The sequence below is a fragment of the Eptesicus fuscus genome, chromosome 3 (assembly GCF_027574615.1).
Source record: "Eptesicus fuscus isolate TK198812 chromosome 3, DD_ASM_mEF_20220401, whole genome shotgun sequence".
Taxonomy (NCBI): Eukaryota; Metazoa; Chordata; class Mammalia; order Chiroptera; family Vespertilionidae; genus Eptesicus; species Eptesicus fuscus.
Window position 1 is genome coordinate 53,792,334 of NC_072475.1, and position 19,843 is coordinate 53,812,176.

The following is a 19,843-nucleotide window of genomic DNA, read 5'->3' on the forward strand; positions in this document are numbered from 1 at the left end:
ACCAAAAAGGGGGTGGGGGGATACTGTGATGTACATAGGATTTATATATTTAACCACTTATTTGTGAAGAAGTCTTCCTGACTAAAGTTGGTTTTAAGATAAATTTAAATTTCTGTATTAGTCTTAATGATAGTCCTATGTATATGCCTTTTTGTTAGAAACTAACAAATTTTTTGTGTCAGTAATTAGAATGTATTGCTACTTTTTCCTCTTTTGTAGAAGGGACATGAGAGCTTTTAATTTCTCCAGGAGTACTAAAACTGCAGAAGTTGAGAATCGGAAAATGTAAATATTAAAAATAAAAATGGAGTATTATGTATATTTTACAAAAACTACCATAAAGGAAAATTGGAAGACATGGCAGACTAGGGAAGAAATAGATGCACTTCATTACAAAAAAACTAATTTCCTTTATATAAAGTGTCTGTCAATACATTAAGAAAAAGACTACTAACCCAAAAGGAAGGTTAGAAAAGTTTGATCCCAAGGAACATAGTTCCCAGGAAGGGAATACAAATGTTTCTTGAATATGTGAAAAGGTGCATGATATCATTTACATTTTGCTCATACATTTTTCCACTCTTCAGGTTAGTAGAGATAAAAGTGCTGTTTTGTTTTGTTTTTGTGTAAAGTTTTTAAAAATCTTAGCAAGAGTATAGGACAAGCATGTCAAACTCAAAAGGCTAACATAGGCTAAATAAACAAGGTTTAAGTTTATGTGGGCCACAAAAGAAACAAAAGCTTTAATTTTCATAGAAACGTAAGTTTATTTCAATAGAGACATGCTGAATACAATGAAGTACTCAAAATAATAGAACATTTTAATAAAAATATTTTCTTGAACATTAACTTACCAGACACTGAATAACTGCACACATTAATAAGCGTAACGCAAATAAACCTTTTTTTTTTTCTCCAAAAGTGAAACATTTCCTGTTGCGCACACCAAACAAGTTAGTCCAAGACTAGTGATGTGGCCATCGGCTGCTAAAATATTCGCTGCTAGTATTAGTGGGGAGAAATGGTGCGCCTGTGAGTAAGGCGTGTAAGGGAAATGAATGCAACAGGATTATAGTAATCAGTCATTAGCGGACGTTGTTCGTTAATAATTATGTATAGCAGGATATTGTAAAAATTAAGTTACGAATTTTTTATTAAAACGTTTCTTACATACTGTTATATTGGCTGTAAAATATTTTTGCAGCCCACAGGCCCCAAGTTTGACATGCTTGGTGTAGGGAATTAGGCACTCTTACATGTTCCTTGGTATGAATGGAAAAGTTTAAATCACTTTGGAGGTAAACTTTGCATTTCTGCCTCTAGGAATTTCTGAAAGCTGTCTTCACATATGTGTAGAATGACATATACAAAACTTAGAAACAACCATAATGTTGCATCAGTGGACCCTGAGTAAATGATGGCATAATGGAGGACTATATAGCCGTTAAACAAAAATAAATCACTTTACAGGGGGGGGGGGGGGGGGTAATGGTAAGATATGTACACATATAATACCTCAATAAAAAAAAAAGTTAAAAAAATAAATAAATCACTTTACAGATATGAAAAGAACTATCAGATACAGAGTTAGATAAAAAATACAAGATGTAGAATAGCATATGTAGTGTGCAAACTTGTCCAAAAAATAGAAACATATATATATGTACTAGAGGCCCAGTGCACGAAATTAGTACACAGGGCAGGGGGGTGTCCCTCAGCCCAGCCTGCACCCTCTCCAATCTGGGATCCAGTGGGATCGGGCCTAAATGGGCAGTCGGACATCCCTCTCACAATCCAGGACTGCTGGCTCACAACCGCTCGCCTGCCTGCCTTCCTGATTGCCCCTAACACCTTCTGCCTGCCAGCCTGATCACCCCCTAACCACTCCCCTGCCAGCCTGATTGATGCCTAACTGCTCCCCTGCCAGCCTGATTGATGCCTAACTGCCCTCCCCTGCCAGCCTGATTGACCCCTAACTGCCCTCCCCTGCAGGCCTGGTCACCCCTAACTGCCCTCCCCTGCAGGCTTGATTGCCCACAACTGCCCTCCCTTATAGGCCTGGTCCCTCCCAACTGCCCTCCCCTGCTGGCCATTTTGTGGTGGCCATCTTGTGTCCACATGGGGGCAGGATCTTTGACCATATGGGGACAGCCATCTTGTGTGTTGGAGTGATGGTCAATCTGCATATTACTCTTTTATTAGATAGGATTTGTATAAAATATTCCTAGAAGGAGAAACAATTCTTCCAGCAGGGAGAAAAACTGGGTGGCCGTATGATAGGAGTGGAAGAATGCTTTTTCACTATGTTTTTATACTTTTTGAATTTTCAGTCATACTGAACATATCATCTAGTAGGAAAAAAACCTTAATGTTCTTAACTGCAAGATAAAGGAAGCTTATACATTTCAGCCTGTACTATTCTAGATGGTCCTTTTTTGCCTTTAAATTTAAAGCATCATAATTCAGGAAAGTTTTTTTCAGCATGAAAAAATAGCATTGTGTGCCCTGACCAATGTGGCTCAGTTGGTTGGAGCATCATCTCATACACTGAAAGGTGTCAGGTTCAATCCCTGGTTGGGGCGTGTATGGGAGGCAACTGATTGATGTTTCTCTGTCATAATGATGTTTCATCTCTCCCCTTTCCTCTCAAATTAATGAAAACATATCCTTGGGTGAGGATTTTTAAAAAAAGAATAGTATTGTTAATTTTTGGAAATAGCACAAGTGAGTGAATTTGAATTTATTTAGCTTTAATGTACTATTTTAAAATTACTTGAAAAGCAAAACTTAGGTTTCTAGCCCCTTAGTCCGGGTGAAGCCGTGCCCCTGGGTCCGGCCGAGACCAAACCAGAGGGAGTCGGAACTCCGTTACCACCATTTGTCCACCATCCAGAGCTGAGGGGTCAGTGCTGACATGTACACATAAGGAACTGGTGGACATTGAAGTTGGGTCTCAAAAGAACTGTTGGTCCAGAAAGAAACTCACTACAGACTGATTCATTTGCCTGTCAGCATAACTATTATTGCTCGTCTCACATTCAGTTCTTATAAGTATATATCTAGTGACATATGATCTCGCTCATCTAGGGGAAATGATGAACAAGATAGACTGAGGAACAAGAACAGAACCAGAAACAAGGAGGCATCGATCGGACTAGCGGGCCTCAGAGGGAGGATAGGGGAGGTTGGAGGGAGGGGGGAGAGATCAACCAAAGGACTTGTGTGCATGCATATGAGCCTATCCAACGGTTAAGTTCAACAGGGGGTTGGGGCATCCGTGGGGAGGGGTGTGGGATGGGAATGGGGGGATGAGGACAAATATGTGACACCTTAATCAATAAAGAAATAAAAAAAAAAAAAACTTAGGTTTCTAGGTAGCATGGCCAAGAACACTGAGGAAAGCCACATAAAAATGTAAAATTGGCCCTGGCTGGTTTGGCTTAGTGGATAGAGCGTCAGTCTGCAGACTGAAGGTCTCTGGTTAGATTCTGATCAAGGGCATGTGCCTGGGTTGCGGGCTCGGTCCCCTGTGGGGAGTGTGCAGGAGGCAGCCGATAGATGATACTCATCACTGATGTTTCTCTTTCCCTCTCCCTTCCTCTCTAAAATAAATAAAAATATATTTTAAAAAATAAGTGTAAAATTGTCAAAACTATCAGCTACTGAAACAATAACTAATGTAGAGGCTAAGGTTCTACAAAGTGGAAACTTAAGAGAGGTGAATTGGTTTGTAATCATTTTTTTACTGGTAGCATGTGCCTATTCTGAATGCAGGATGAGAGTCAGGGCTGCTGGTAGTGGACAAAGAAAATGTCAGAATCTTGGCCATTTCATGAAGCTTGAGTTTTGAGGGTCATTAAACACAAGGCCAGTTTTCCCACCAAGATAATCTCCGTGCTTTGAAATTTGAGGGCAGAGGCTAAAAGGCTAAAAACCTCTGAAAAGCAGAGTTGTCATCAGGCTTACAGTGCTAATCAAAAAAGAGTAAAGTTTGGTACCTACCAAGGGAGGGAAGCCTATTAACACACCAGGGTCTCAAAGCCCTAGAACAGGGGTCTGCAAACTACATTCTAGGGACCAAACCTGTATGCCGCCTATTTTTGTGGGGCCTATGAGCCAAGAATGGCTTTAAATAGCCTTTAGATTCCTTAGCTCACAAGTACTTAATCCATAAGGAATTGAACTGTTGACCCAGTAATTTGTGCAAGTTTTGGACCATCAAAAAAAGGACATGTAGTGTAGGAAGAAATTCCCTTCTTAGTCTCTACCTGTATGAAGATAGGTGAGCTACTTAACTTGCATCACCTCACTTCCTTATTTTGTAAATGGAAATCATGTCAGCAGGGTTGCTATAAGAGTTTAGTAATATACATAGAGCACCTGGCATAGACCCTGAGTCAAAAAGAAAATTAAGGGATAGTTTCTTCCTCCTGGCTACTCACCCCATCCACCAGTCCACTTTCATTTAGTGCTTCGTGCCCTCTTAAGTCCCCCCCCCTCACCCCATGTGGTATAAATAAATTGCAATTAACTTGTGTCTACTCCACTCACCTCTCCCCTGCCAGATGTGTCCATAGCTCCCTGTGTCACAAGAGATCTTGGCCCCAGAGGAAACCAATTCTCAGAAATACTTCGTGGCTTCCTCTAATTCCTATACTAGTTCCACACATTTGGTTTGCATAAAGGCATATAAAACACTAAAAAGATGAAAGAGACCAGGGAGTTGAACCTCTACTGTATGTTTACCCATTACTTACTCCTGTGTAAAGATCTTAATAAACAAGGATGACTTTAAAGTTGGAGTCTGATTTCTTTTTCCACAGAATATTATGCCTAAGAAGGCGGCAGGACTTAGAGCAACATGGGCCCTGAGTTCAACTGAGGGGACCCTTCTCTTTACAGTTTACTTTACATTTCTCTTCCACTTGGCTTTCGTGCTCCGAGGCTGCCACAATTAGGCTCTCTCCCTGGAGCTAGTTCAGTTCACAAGGCTTTCAGTTAGTGATCATCCATAAAAAGTTTGGGGTGTCTGTTTTTCACTGCAGATTAGACCTAACTCTTGAGCCCCAGAATCAGGATGAGAACCCCACTCCCTGCTCAGTTATACACCAAATACTGGGTGTATTGATTGGGTCCAGTTAAAAACACAATAGGTGTTTCAGCAGAGGGTATGCAGTCCTACAAAGAATTGGTTAGACAGGTAAGGGAGCACCAAACCCAAAGATGACAGCTGCAGGATTTGACTACCAACCCCTAAGGCTGGGTTTTAGTTACTAGAATGAAGAGCTCAGGAAGTAGGGGAGAGTGGACCCTGCAGACCTGGTGTTCAGACCTTTGAGAAGGAAGCACCTCCCAGATGCTGGTACTCTGGCAGGGCCTAGTGAGTCTAGTTCTAGAAGAGTTGGAAGAATTTGGTAGCTGGAGTCAACTGCCACTCCTGAGGCAACACTGATGAACAGAAAAAAAAAAAAAGCTGTCCCTTTTTCCCTTTCCTCCTAGTACTTCTTATTAATAAAACTTAATAGGGAGCGTACTGACAAAGGAGTCTGGGAAGTGTTTTTTATATCGAAGCAAAGTTTGGCATGTCAAGCTTGGATCTGAGTGACAAGAAACAGGTGGGGAAAATCACCACGATGTTTTCCTTTAATGGATTCTAGGACTAAGATATTGCCATTTCTAAAGCAAAAACCTGGAAAGCTACCCTCCTGACAAGATGGAGGGGTAATATGTGTGGGAAAATGGTGCTTAAACATGCCCAGGTGAGGCAGAACCTCATTAAGGATCTATGGGAGAAAACTGTAGAGAACCCTCCAGGGTACCTGTAGAAACCCCTCCCCCCCAGTTGTTTAGTTTCTATTGCCCTGATTATACCCTAGTGTCCCTATCTTGTCTGGAGCTGATGCTTCACAAGAAGGTTTGTGCACCATCCCACACACAGATTAATAATCAACTAAAGCCATCATTGCCCTGAGTCCCTACACACTTTCCAATTCCTCACCTATGGGAATGAAAAGAACCCTTCTCTGAAATTTCTTAGAAAATTTCTATGGAAAATTAAGGCATCGGGCATCATCACTAAATTCCCAGAGCTCCTAGGAGGGTGTCCCAGAAATAATAAGAGAACAAGATTTAAAGGAGGGCAATTGAGTAATTGAAATAGATCATAATGAAGTAACTCTCCAGAGTGAACCTAGATTGCAAAAAAAAATAAAAAAAAAAATAGATGACAGAGGAATTGGGAAGTAATGTTAGCAAGAGACACTGAGATGATATTTAGTCAATTTGGTTTTAACATGTAAGAATCCACTTCCAAAGAGTTGTTTTTTTAACCTTTTTTTCAATATGTATTAAAGGGCATTGACTTGATTGAAACTAGCAAAAATGTTTCATGACTAGTGATGTACCAATGAGCAGCTCTTTCTACAATTAGTACTTTAGGGAAACACACAGGCATGAATAAAATATCGTATCTAATAAGAGTAATATGCAAATTAACCATCACTCTGTTACACCCACAAGCCACATCCATCAGCCAATCAGGAGTGAGTATGCAAATTAACCCAACCAAGATGGCTGTGGCCACAGAGAGAGCAGGAGGGAGGTTTGGGTTTCCCCGGCGATGGAGGAAGCCAAGCTTTCCGCACACCCTCAACTCCAGGCTACAAATGTTCAATTATAGAAGATAAATAAATCCCAACAAAAATGGCGGCAGTCACGGAGCTGGAGAGAGCAGGAGGCTAGGATTGCCCCCGGCAATGGAGGAAGCCAAGCTTCTGCACTCCTGGCCTGCCTTGGCCTCCGCTTAAGGATACAAAGTTTCAATTATAGAAGATAAATAAATCCCAACAGAAATGACTGCTGCCACAGAGCGAGCAGAAGGCTTGGCTCTGCTCCAGGCTACAAAGTTTCAATTATAGAAGATTAATAAATCCCAGATACCAGGGCCTCCTCTTGGGTCACCAGGGGGCGTGGCCAGCCTGAAAACCACCACAGCCCCCTCGCCCAGGCCACCCCATGCCCCAAGGGAACCCCCACCCTGATCTGGGACACCCTTCAGGGCAAACCAGCCGGCCCCCACCCGGGCACCAGGCCTCTATCCTATCTAATAAAAGAGTAGTATGCAGATTGACCATCACTCCAACACACAAGATGGCTGCCCCCATGTGGTCAAAGATCCTGCCCCCATGTGGACACAAGATGGCCAGCAGGGGAGGGCAGTTGGGAGGGTCCAGGCTTGCAAGGGAGGGCAGTTGGAGGCGATCAGGCCAGCAGGGGAGGGCAAATGGGAGGGACCAGGCCTGCAAGGGAGGGCAGTTGGGGGCGATCAAGCCTGCAGAGGAGGGCAGTTAGGGGTGACCAGGCCAGCAGAGGAGGGAAGTTGGAGGTGACCGTGCCTGCAGGGAAGGGCAGTTAGGAGGGACCCAGGCCTGCAGGGGAGAGCAGTTGGGGGGGGGGACCAGGCATTCAGGAGAGGGCAGTTAGGGGTGACCAGGCCTGCAGGGGAGGGCAGTTAGGGGCAAACAGGCTGGCAGGGGAGCAGTTAGGCATCAATCAGGCTGGCAGGAGAGTGGTTAGAGGGTGATCAGGCTGGCAGGCAGAAGGTGTTAGGGGCAATCAGGAAGGCAGGCAGGCGAGCAGTTGGGAGCCAGCAGTCCTGGATTGTGAGAGGGATGTCTGACTGCCCGTTTAGGGGATTGGGCCTAAATGGGCAGTCAGACTGCCCGGTGGGATCGGGCCTAAACAGGCAGTCATACAACCCTCAAGGGGTCCCAGATTGGAGAGGGTGCAGGCTGGGCTGAGGGACAACTCCCCCCATGCACGAATTTCATGCACCGGGCCTCTAGTTCTACAATAATGGGAAATGGACAATGCTGCAGCTTACAGTTTCTTAAGCACCTTAAGGATACAAATGCCATTTGTTTGTTTGTTTATGTTAATTATCACCCAAAGATATTTTTTCCATTGATTTTTTTTTTTTTTTGAGAGAATGAAAGGGAGGGAGGGGGAGAGAGAGAGAGAAACATCCATATGAGAAAGACACATCAATTGGTTACCTCCCCCATATGCCCAGACTGGGGAAGGGAGGTGCGGGGGGGGCGAACCAACCAGGTATGTGCCCTTGGCTGGAAATCAAGCCCACAATCCTTCAGTGTTTATTCTGATGCTCTAACCACTGGGAAACACCAGCCAGGGCTACAAACTCCTTTTAAAGGACACTTCCCCACAGACACATGAAACAAAGCACAAACATCTAAAGTTAACCAACACAAGATTCTGAAAGTAAATGGCTACTTAGTGGTAAAATCTGATCAATGGTGAAACACGCAGCAACCTCTAAAACCAGTCACCACCAAGCTGTAATTTATACAACTGTATTCTAAGTTTATTGAATTGAAAACTATGTTTAAAAATCTCAAGATCTCAAGAATGATTATCTGGCAAAACACCTTGTAAACAACAAATACCATGTATTTTGATTCCTTCTATTGGCAAATGCTTAGGAAACATACTTAAAGCTTTTATTTGTATAAAGCTAAAATTAGATGAATTTTTAAAAATATATTTTTATTGATTTCAGAGAGGAAAGGAGAGGGAGAAAGAGATAGAAACATCAATGATGAGAGAGAATCATTGATCACCTGCCTCCTGCACACCCCCTACTGGGGATGGAGCCCACAACCTGGGCATGTGCCCTTGACCAGAATCGAACCCGGGACTCTTCAACCCCCCAGGCCCACGCTCTATCCACTGAGCCAAACCGGTTAGGGCTAAGATCACATGAATTTAACTGGTTTATTTTTAGAAGAAGAAATTTTCCTTTGAGCCAATAAGAACAAGTCACACAACAAAAATAGATAAAAGGCATAATTACCTAAGACTTATGTCTTTAGGGAGGAAGAAGTGGCAACTTTAATATTGCATAATAAAAGCAGCCAAAAAGATGAGAGCTGAACTAAGAGGATAGCCTGTAAGGACTGAATGAAGGGGCTCCCTTACCCTCTGACTTCTGGTTGAATTATGACAAGGGGAGGCCTAGCAGGAAATCAGAGAGTACGAGATTGCAGTGTTTCTCTCCCTGACTCCTCTGTGGGATGACCCCAGTCTGTGTCTGGCTGTGCCCGCAACTGAAAACCCTAACTCCTGTAGGTAGTGCTCCCCACACAGCCCCTCTTTCCAGATTTGGCTATCGGCTTCCTTCTCTCTACTCCTGTTCTAGACGTGGTAACAGCTCTCTGGCATTGCTACACAGAACCATCTTGTGCTTTCCCTACACTATGCCCACGCCTTTGTAAATATCAAATTATCCAGTTTATCTGAGCCCTCTATTTCTTACCAGGCCCCTGACTGATACTGTTAGCTAGATGGCGAAGCATACCCAATATTAAAAGTCATGGAAATGCCCCATTTTTTGAAAGTTAACTGAACAGTACCCTTAAAATGGGTACATTTTTAAAAAATCTTTATTGTTGAAAGTATTACATATGTCCCCCTTTCCCCCCCCCCCACTAACCTCCTCCAGCTACCCCCACCTTCCAAAATGGGTACATTTTTATTGTGTTAATTATACTTCAATAAAATTAAAATTTTAAAAATCCTCACCCAAGGCTATATTTTATTTATTTTGTTAGGGAGAGGGAGGGAGAGAGAAACATCAATTGGTTGCGTCCTGTACATGTCCTACCAGGGATTAAAACCACAACCTTTGGGTGTACAGGATGATGCTCACAACAACCGAGCCACCTGGCCAGGTCTCAATGAAGTTGATTTCTAAAGAATATATATTTTATTGATTTCAGAGAGGAAGGGAGAAGAAGAGATAGAAACATCAATGATGAGAGAGAATCATTGATCACCTGCCTCCTGCATGCCCCTCACTGGGGATCCACAACCCAGGCATGTGCCCCAACCAGGAATTGAACCGTGACATCCTGATTTATAGGTTGATGCTCAATCACTGAACTACACTGGCTGAGCAATAAAGTTGATTCTTTTAAAATTAGTCCTTGAGCCCTAACTGGTTTGGCTCAGTGGATAGAGCGTTGGACTGCAGACTGAAGGGTCCCAGGTTCAATTCCCAGTCAAGGGCATGTACCTTGGTTGCGGCCATATCCCCAGTAGGGAGTGTGCTGGAGGCAGCTGATCGATGTTTCTGACTCTCTATCCCTCTCCCTTCCTCTCTGTAAAAAATCAATAAAATATATTTTAAAAAAATAAAATAAAATAAAACTAGTCCTTGAAATCTGTGACCCATGCCCATTGGTTCCCGTAGGTCACTCAGTGATCCTTTGCTTAGTTCCCATGTCACAAGAGATCCCTGCCTACATGCTTCCTAATGTCTCCAGAGATCCCTGAACCACAAGAAAAATACGTCACAGAGAGAACAAACCTAAAACCTTCACAGCTTGCTCACGTTATTATGCTGGTTCCACATATTTGTCTTGAATAAAGGTATATTTTTAAAAGTTTGTAATCTGAAGGTATGATTTCTAAAGAATATATATTTTATTGTGTATGAGTGCTGCTGTTTCTTCTTCCTGTCTCTGGTTCTCAGTAAATGGCAGTCTTTAAATTTGGGGACTATTATCTCTTTCTTCTACTCTCTATTATCCCTCATTTAGCTATTTTCAACCAGTAAGGAGGAAAGGACATCCATTCACATGTACTATTATGTGAGTACCTATTGTGTCCAAAATATTTTTTATTAATTTCAATAACATATTTTCAGAACGTTTCTGAAAATGCTGTTGAAAAATGACCTTACCTGGGATGATCCCGGCATTCACTCTCCCTCTCAAGTCACTTTCTCCAGAATTGTCTCAGGTTTTCAAAACACCTCTCCTGTTTTTGCATTCCTAGGTTCTCCTAAATGTCTAGAAGGGCTTCCTGTAGTAATAGGGCTCTAGCTGAGGAGGGATGCAGGAGGAATGCAGTGTCAAGGAAAAAAGAGATTGTGTGATGTTGTGCATGTACTGGTCTTTTATAACTTGGACATTAGTCAAAGACTGCACTATTAATATCACGTACTTTAATATATATACATATATTATTGATTTCAGAGAGGAAGGGAAAGGAAGAGAGACAGAAACATCAATGATGAGAGAATCACTGATCGGCTGCCTCCTGCACACCCCACATTGGGGATCAAGCCTGCAACCTAGGGCGTGTGCCCCTACTGGGAATCAAACTGTGACCTCCTGGTTCATAGGTTGACAGTCAAATGCTGAGCCACACCAGCCCATAAAGTATCACATACTTTTTGGTATAAATGTAAAGATGTTAAATTTAAAAGCTATTAAATTCTTCCACCCTCACTCTAAAGAAAAGAAATTAAGTTATTATATGTAAAAAAAAATCCCAATTATAAACATCAAATGTCTGGGTTTTGAATTAAGGTACTGTTATGAATCACATTTACGGTTATAACTTACTCTAATATTCACTTCGGTAAAATGTATGTCAAGATCCTCAAGCTATTCAATTTGATTCATCACCTCTAAATTATGTCTTGTTTGGGGACAACTATAGAGTTCCAACTAATGAAAACTAAAATATGACTGCCCAAAGGTATGAGATGATAACATTTCCAAGAGTTAACATATATTGAAAACTAACTATGGACTGCGCTATGTGCTTAACATCACCTTTAATCCTTTCAACAATTCTATGAAGTAGACACTATTATTACATCTATTTTACAGATGACAAAAATGGAAACTCAAAGAGATTAAGTAATTTGCCCAAGGTCAGATAGCAAGAGGCTGATTCAGGATTTGACTCTAGAGATTGAACTCAGACTTACTACTCTATTCTACTCAAAAAGGAAGTAATCCAGGATATGATTTATAAGGGGAAAAGGGAGGGATGGCACAGTTCTAAACACTTAATAAAGGGATGGTATGCCCTATTTTATAGAGGAAGAACTTGAGACCAGGCCAGTTGACACTTCCCAAGGGGATTCTGACAGTAAGTGGAAAAGACCAGGATGTGTGTCCAGATTGGAGTCCAAGGTCCATGTTCTTTCAAGCAAAATGCACTGCCTTCTTAAATATGTTAGATTTTAAAAATATCAGGGTTAAATACACTTGTATTATACCTGAAATTTGTAAATCATATTTATTTCTGGTGATTAAAGTTGAGGGATAGTAAGATTTCCTATCCTCCAGCAGAAAAGAGATGGGCCTGGGCCAGCCTGAGGACACAGAGAGTGGTTGGTAGAGAACAATATGCTGCAGAGGAGGGGAGAAAGGGTCAGAGAGAGAGGAGAAAAATCAGCTGGTGTGGGAGCCAACAGTGAGACTGTTCTAAGAAGGGTGAGTGAGCAAATGCCAAATTCCATTGAGAAGTCAGTTGGGATAAAGACGAATAAATGTCTATAGGAATTAACAATTTTGAGGTCTTAGATCCATGGTTCTCAACCTTTCTAATGCCGCGACCCTTTAATACAGTTCCTCATGTTGTGGTGACCCCCAACCACAAAATTATTTTCATTGCTACTTCATAACTGTAGTTTTGCTACTGTTATGAATCGTAATGTAAATATCTGTGTTTTCCGATGGTCTTAGGCGACCCTGCTAGCAGTTGAGAACCACTGCTGTAGAGCCTAAGACCATCGGAAAACACAGATATTTACATTACGATTCATAACAGTAGCAAAACTACAGTTATGAAGTAGCAATGAAAATAATTTTGTGGTTGGGGGTCACCACAACATGAGGAACTGTATTAAAGGGTCGCGGCATTAGAAAGGTTGAGAACCACTGTCTTAGATGATCCCAGTAAAAGTGCACTGGGTACAGTGTGAGCAGAAATCAGACTGGAGTGAGTTCTGAAGTTTGAATGGGAGGGAAGAAATGGAGATGGTTGTACAGACAACAATGCAGAGAAGTTTGATTCTGAAAGAAGGTGTAGAGATTAGGGTGTAGCTATTGTGGGGTTAGGTAGAGAGATTAGGGTGTAGCTACTTGGGCATATTTAAATGTCAGAGAGAGGGAGTTGAAGGACTGGGTGAAAAGGTGAAGGGACTAAGAAGTACAAATTGGAAGTTACAAAACAGTCATGGGAATGTAGAGTACAGCATAAGGAATCTACTCAATGATATTGTAATGGCTATGTAATGTGCCAGGTGGGTACTGGAAATATCAGAGGGAACACTTTGTAAAGTATATGATTATCTGACTACCATGCTGTACACCTGTAACTAATACAAAATAATATTGAATGTAAAATGTACTTCAAAAATTTTTTTAAAAAGTGTCAATAGAGCCCTAACCGGTTTGGCTAGGTGGATAGAGCGTCAGCCTGCGGACTTAAGGGTCCCTCTTTCGATTCCGGTCAAGGGCATGTACCTTGGTTGTGGGCATGTTACCGAGTAGGGAGTGTGCAGGAGGCAGCTGATCAATGTTTCTCTCTCATCGATGTTTCTAACTCTCTATCCCTCTCCCTTTCTCTCTGTAAAAAATTAATAAAATATATATATATTTTAAAAGTGTCAATAGAGAGAGTCCAGTGAAGAAGGAACATTTTCATATACACACCTAGGCAAAAAAAAGGGATAAGTCCTGCATAAGAGGGGATGGCTTTTTAAAAAAAAATATGTTTTTATTTATTTCAGAGGGGAAGAGAGAGGGACAGAGAGATAGAAACATTAATGATTGGCTGCCTCCTGCATGCCCCATATTAGGGATTGAGCCCATAACCCTGGGCATGTGCCCTGACCAGGAATCAAGTGGTGACCTCCTGGTTCATGGGTTGATGCTCAACCACTGAGCAACAATGAACAGGCGAGATAGCTTTTTTTGTTGTGAGAGGGAAAGAGGGAACAGGATGAATGAAATTAAAAGATTTGGTAGGTTTATGCCCACAGGTCGTAATTCTTGCCTGATGGCTCCAATTTTCCCATTCTTAGTGGAGAGTGAGTGTACACGATTTGAGGAGAGAAAAACATTGTAGGGACACTTCCATCACCTTGTTAACCAAAATATAAATGGCCAAAGTGAGAGGCAACAAGCATTTATTTGAGATCACAAGGAGTGGCTATTCAGGAAGCACTGATTCAGGCAGTAACCCCAAAAGAGTTCCAATGAGGAGACAAAGACAGCGAGTATTTATGAGAAAGGGAAGGGGAACAATTACATCAATAGAAGGAAGGTATTTCTATAGGTGCAGATACGCTAACACAGTGACACTAATTTTAAACCTTTTTCATTTTCAATCTGGTAGTCACAATATTTGCTTTCTTATTATCTTTGCAAATAGTTCTTTGGGACACATGTTGCTTTAGTCCAAAGGTCATTTTGCCCAGTTTTAACGCTGCAAACATTTGAGGCATGAGACCTGCAAGGCAATTCCTCTGGGATGGCAACTTCGACTCCATTTTAAAGTGGCTCTATTTATATTTTCACTTATTTTACAACCTATTTGGATTCCCTTGGCTTTACCTGTCCCTTATTTCAGTCATTGCTACAGCAACCAGTTCTGCCTGGACTCTGAACAGCCTCAAGTGGCTGCTACCACATAGCACCTGACCTCAAGCCTATGCCAGGTGTCAGGTCTGGGATTTGATTTTATCCTGCTTACAAGTTCAGAAGTTAGCCTATTACTGTTTCATAGATGCTGACAAAAGACTTGAGATTCCTAGGTCAGGAAAAAAGGAACCTTATCATTCATGGCACAATATGCAGCATGAGTGTCATTTTTGTGTCAGTTCTTGCCAAGGAGAAGAGACAAGAGAACTTGTTCTTGAATATCTACGAGAATCTTCTTGGGAGACACATTAAAGGAGGCTGAGATCCTGTGTGAACAAGTGACCTATTGGCACAATTCTGGATAAGTGCTAATGTGACCTCATTTGCACCCACAGGTTGATAAGGCCTGGAGGATTCAGGTGGCACTTCCATGGCGATGCATGCCTAAAGACAGTGTATGGTGAGATGGCAAGACTAGGTTCTAAAATCAGGTAGATGTGGATTCAAATTTTGCTCCTAGCTGTGTAGTCCTAACTTCTCTGAGTGTTTCCTCAACTAAAACAGACAATAAAATCTTCCTCACAGAGTTGTTGAGACAATGAAATGATACAGCATGTGTGGCAGGACAAGTTTTTGAAATAGTAACCATGAGTTTACCATGCCCTTGCATTATTCGGTCCATCCCACATTTAGTCAGCTGGGCTATTCAATATTTATTCTTTCAGAGAAGGTTCACCTAGGGAAAAGCAGAGGAGAAGAGGAAGAAGGGGAAGAAGCAGCAGTAGCTAGTTCTAGGTTTTTGAGTTGGGAAATCTAGCTCCAGATAGAACTTACAACACAAGAATAATAGAGTTGTAAGACAATCTGATGTTGAGTGAAGGGGATTAGAATATGTCACCTCCAAATAGACCACTTGATATCAAGTTTTAAAAAAAGATTATTTTAAACTAGAGGCCCGGTGCATGAAATTCGTGCACGGGGGTATGTGACCCTCAGCCCAGCCTGCACCCTCTTCAATCTGGGACCCCTCAAGGGAAGTCCGACTGCCTGTTTAGGCCTGATCCTACTGGGATACGGCCTAAACAGGCAGTCGGACATTCCTCTCAAAATCCAGGACTGCTGGTTCCCAACTGCTCCCCTGCCTGCCTTCCTGACTGCCCCTAACCACTTCTGCCCTGCCAGCCTGATCACCCCCTAACTTCTCCCCTGCTGGCCTGATTGATGCCTAACTGCCCTCCCCTGCCAGCCTGATTGTCCCTAACTGCCCTCCCTTGCAGGCCTGGTCACTCCCAACTGCCCTCCCCTGCAGGCCTGATCGCCCCCAACTGCCCTCCCCTGCAGGTCTGGTCCCTCCCAACTGTCCCTCCCTGCTGGCCATCTTGTGGTTGCCATCTTGTGTCCACATGGGGGCAGCCATCTTTGACCACATGGGGGCAGCTATCTTGTGTGTTGGAGTGATGGTCAATTTGCATATTACTCTTTTATTAGATAGGATGGAAGACATTTGAGATTCAACGGATGCAGAAAAATAGCTTTCTCAAAGCTTCCCTTATATTACTAAAAAACAACAACATCTAAGAAATAAATTCCTCTTCAGGGTCTATCTCCTCCAGGAAGGAGAACACAAATAAAGCCTACCTCAATTTCCTTCACCAGGGAATTTTATGGGTCAGAAGGAGACAGAGAGACCACTCATACCTGTGCAAATATTACAACCTTCTTGTCTATTTGTTCTTCAGAATACACCCAAAACTTTTATCTTTTCAAAATGTCATTTATCTTCCTGTAAATGCCTTTCTCTCTCCTCCCCTTCACCTATTAAGATGGTATAGAAGCTTCAAATTCTAACCCCTCTATTGAGTTACTTCTCATTGAATTCTCCTGCATGTGTATGCATGGCACATATAAACTCTGTTTTTCCTCCTATTAATCTGTATTTCATCAGTTTCATTTTCATGGCCACAACAACTGAACTAGGAGGGAAGAGAAAAAAGTACTTTTCCTCCCCTACATGAGAAGGACAGGCTTCCCTGATCTCAAACCAAATGAAGAATCTATAGGCTGGTAGAGGGGGAGGGGAAGCATTACAAATTCACGTGTAATACATATAGGTCCCTAGAGAGGGAGACCCTGTGCCCCAGACCCCTGCCTGTCCCTGAAAGATCTTCTAAGACAACAAAGAAACAGAGCAGACGACCATCAACAACCTTAGAGCTTCCCTTGCCCCACTGTGGGCTGAGGGCGGTAGAGCATTTTCTGTATGCTCAATGGTGACATAGACATGTAGCTCAGAGAGCTTTTGGACCCAAAGAAATCCTGCAGATGGTGCTGGGTGGCCACTAAGCACCGGATAGACAGTGCTGGTGTGAATAGATAACAACCAAGGATCATGTGCATTCCCTAGGGAGCCTAATGCAAGACCCCTAGAACTTAGGCACAACTCCGATAAAGCATGAGGAAGCCAATTTAACGGAAACTAAATTTTGCCACCCCAGATATCAGGGGCTCACAGTAGAAATTAAATTGAATTAAGGAAGAGTAAAGCTACTGGACAAGTTCTTCTGGTTCAAGATTAGTATCGCCTGTTTGTAGAGCTCATCCAGATGTTTTGGAATTCAGAGGTAGCCCATATTGCTCGAGGGTATAGTCTAACCCTAGACTAGGATGAGAGCCAAGTCATCCTGACACAAAGGCCGTGATCTGGCTGGAAATGTGCTGTGTATTGCTGACGTGACCCCTCAAAAGTCTGCTGATTTCCGAAATGCCAGCACATAGTGATGAGACCAAGTATGAAAGAGGCCTACAGAAAGATTAAATCCCCTAGACCAGTAGTCGGCAAACCGCGGCTCGCGAGCCACAGGTGGCTCTTGGGCCCCTTGAGTGTTTTAACGCCACTTCTTCAAAATAGACTCGCCCAGGCCGAAAAACCGACTTCTGCGCATGGGCCACGAAGTTTCAATCGCACTGTACGTGCGCGCCCGCACGTGGTATTTTGTGGAAGAGCCACACTCAAGGGGCCAAAGAGCCGCATGTGGCTCGTGAGCCGCGGTTTACCGACCACTGCCCTAGACAGATACAGGACGACTGATAAAAGAGGGTGAAATGCCCTGGCCAGAGTGCCTCAGCTGTTTGAGCGTCGTCCTGTGCACTGAAAGGTCACAGGTTCAATTCCCAGTCAGGGCACACGCCTGGTTGTGGGTTTGATCCCGGGTCGGTCGGGATGTGTGCAGGAGGCAACTAATTGATGTTTCTTTCCAACATCGATGTTTCTATCTCTCTCTCCCTCTCCCTTCCTCTCTCTCTAAAAAAAAAGGGGGAGGGGTGTATGTGAAGCACCCTTGTTAGAGTTTGCATTCATGATTAAGTTTTTCTAAATCAGAGATGAATAAAGTCATTGTTATAAATTGTATGCCCCCCCCCAAAAAAAAAGATATGTTGAAATACTAATCCCCATTACCTCAGAACATGACCTCATTTGGAAATAGGATCATTGCAGATATAATTAGTTAACATGAGGTCATATTGGATTATGCTGGGCCCCTAATCCAATATGACTGATGTTCTTATAAGAAAATGTCCATGTGAGAATACAGACACACAAGAAGAATGCAATATGATGACAGAGACAAGAGTTATATTGCTGTAGGCCAAGGAATGCCTACAAAGATTGCTGATAACACCAGAAGCTAAGAGTAAGGCATGGAATAGATTCTTCCCTAGATTCTTCCCATCATCCTGATGACTACTTGATTTTGGACTTCTAGTCTCCAGAACCGTGAGAGAATACAGTTCTGTTGTTTTAAGCCACCCAGTTTGTGGTAATATCTTGTGGCAGCCGGAGGAAACTAATAAGTCATTATAATGCCCTTGTCCTAGGGTGCATTTTTAAAAAACTGAGCCTCTTTTTAGGAAAGGCAGAATAATTTCAATGGCACTAGCCTCAGTTGCCAAAGTAGAGAAGCCCTCAAAACCCTTCCAAAACTGGCACACCTCTTAATCTGTTGTAAAAATGGGGGCCTGGGTATGTGGGGAGAAACCACGTTTTGGAGGATGAGTTACTCTCCCCAGCACTGTCCAGCTCCCAGTGGCCAGGGGACAAATTATTTGATTATTTAGGACCTTAATATTGTTGCTAAGACTTTAGGGAAGTGCAAGCATTTCTCTACCACCACCACTACTACTACTACTACTACTACTACTACTACTACGTCGTAAAAACGGACAACTACATTCACAAAGAGAACCTTCCGCTAATAATGCAGAAGCTAAGTCAGGCCTTAGGGAAAACAGTGTCTCAGAGCCAGGAAACGACCAGAGAATCTCCACAATACCTAATTGTGTCAGTATACATTTTCCCTCTCAGGTAGCTACCCAAGGCCTCAGAAGCCTATATTGTCTGAGAAAAAAAGATGGCAGATGACATGGCTGAATCCTGCTGCCTTTAAACCAAATCAGTGCCTCCACCCTTCCTCCTAGCTGTATGAGACCAGTCTGAGGAAGGCCACAACTCTGGGAAGTAGAGGAAATGGAACCAATATTCCAGTAGGAAGACTCTTCAGGGGATACCAAAGAGGTATCATCCACATCGATGCCGGTGAGCACATTGCCCTGGAGCTAGGCTTACCGAGAACCCAAGGAGCCCAGAGGGAATGTGGCATTAGTTAACTATTACTGCATAATAGATTACTCCAAAAATTAATGACAAACATTTATCATCTCACGTACTTTTTGTGGGTCAGGAATTCTGGAGTGGCTCAGATGGGTGGTTCTGGGTAGAGCTCTTATCAGGTTATAGACAAGATGTCATCTGAAGGCTTGACTGGAACTGACAAGTCAGTGCTGGCTGTTGGCAGGAGGCCTCCGTTCCTTGCCATGTGGGTCTCTCTACAGAGCTGCTTCAGTGTCCTCATGACATAGCAGCTGGTATTCTCCAGAGCAAGTGATCCAAGAAGGAGCAAGGTTGCTGGGATACCTTTTATGACCTCATTTTGGAAGTCTCATGCTGTCACTCTGTTACAGTCTTTTCATTAGAAACAAGCCATATAGTCTGGTTCATACCGAAGAGGAGAAGAATTAGGTGTCATTTTTTGGAAGGGAAACATGGCAAAGTATTTGTAGATTTTTAAAAATCATCACATAATATCATGAACACAATCCTGAGCTGCTTTGTAAGAGAGTTACTGTCCTATAAAATCTAATTTAAGATAAATACCCAGGTCCCATAATCATGAAGGTCAGGGACTTTTGGATGAGAAGTAATTTTCTTTGCAATTATGCCCTAAAACATAATCATGACCAATGAACAAAAATGCAGAAATTTTCTGGGGGTTTCTGGGAAATTCCCTCCCCCCGCCCCTTCTCTTTTCTTCTTGTCTCAA

At 42.7% G+C, this 19,843-nt stretch overlaps 1 long non-coding RNA gene across 1 annotated transcript in view; it reads right to left on the reverse strand.

Moving 5' to 3' along the window:
* Nucleotides 1–19,451, reverse strand: part of LOC129148576 (uncharacterized) — a 46,148-nt gene extending 26,697 nt beyond the window's left edge. The window contains exon 1 of the long non-coding RNA XR_008555564.1: nucleotides 19,191–19,451. This is a non-coding gene — a long non-coding RNA (uncharacterized LOC129148576). The remainder of the gene's footprint in view (nucleotides 1–19,190) is intronic.
* Between the last annotated feature and the right edge of the window lie 392 nt (nucleotides 19,452–19,843).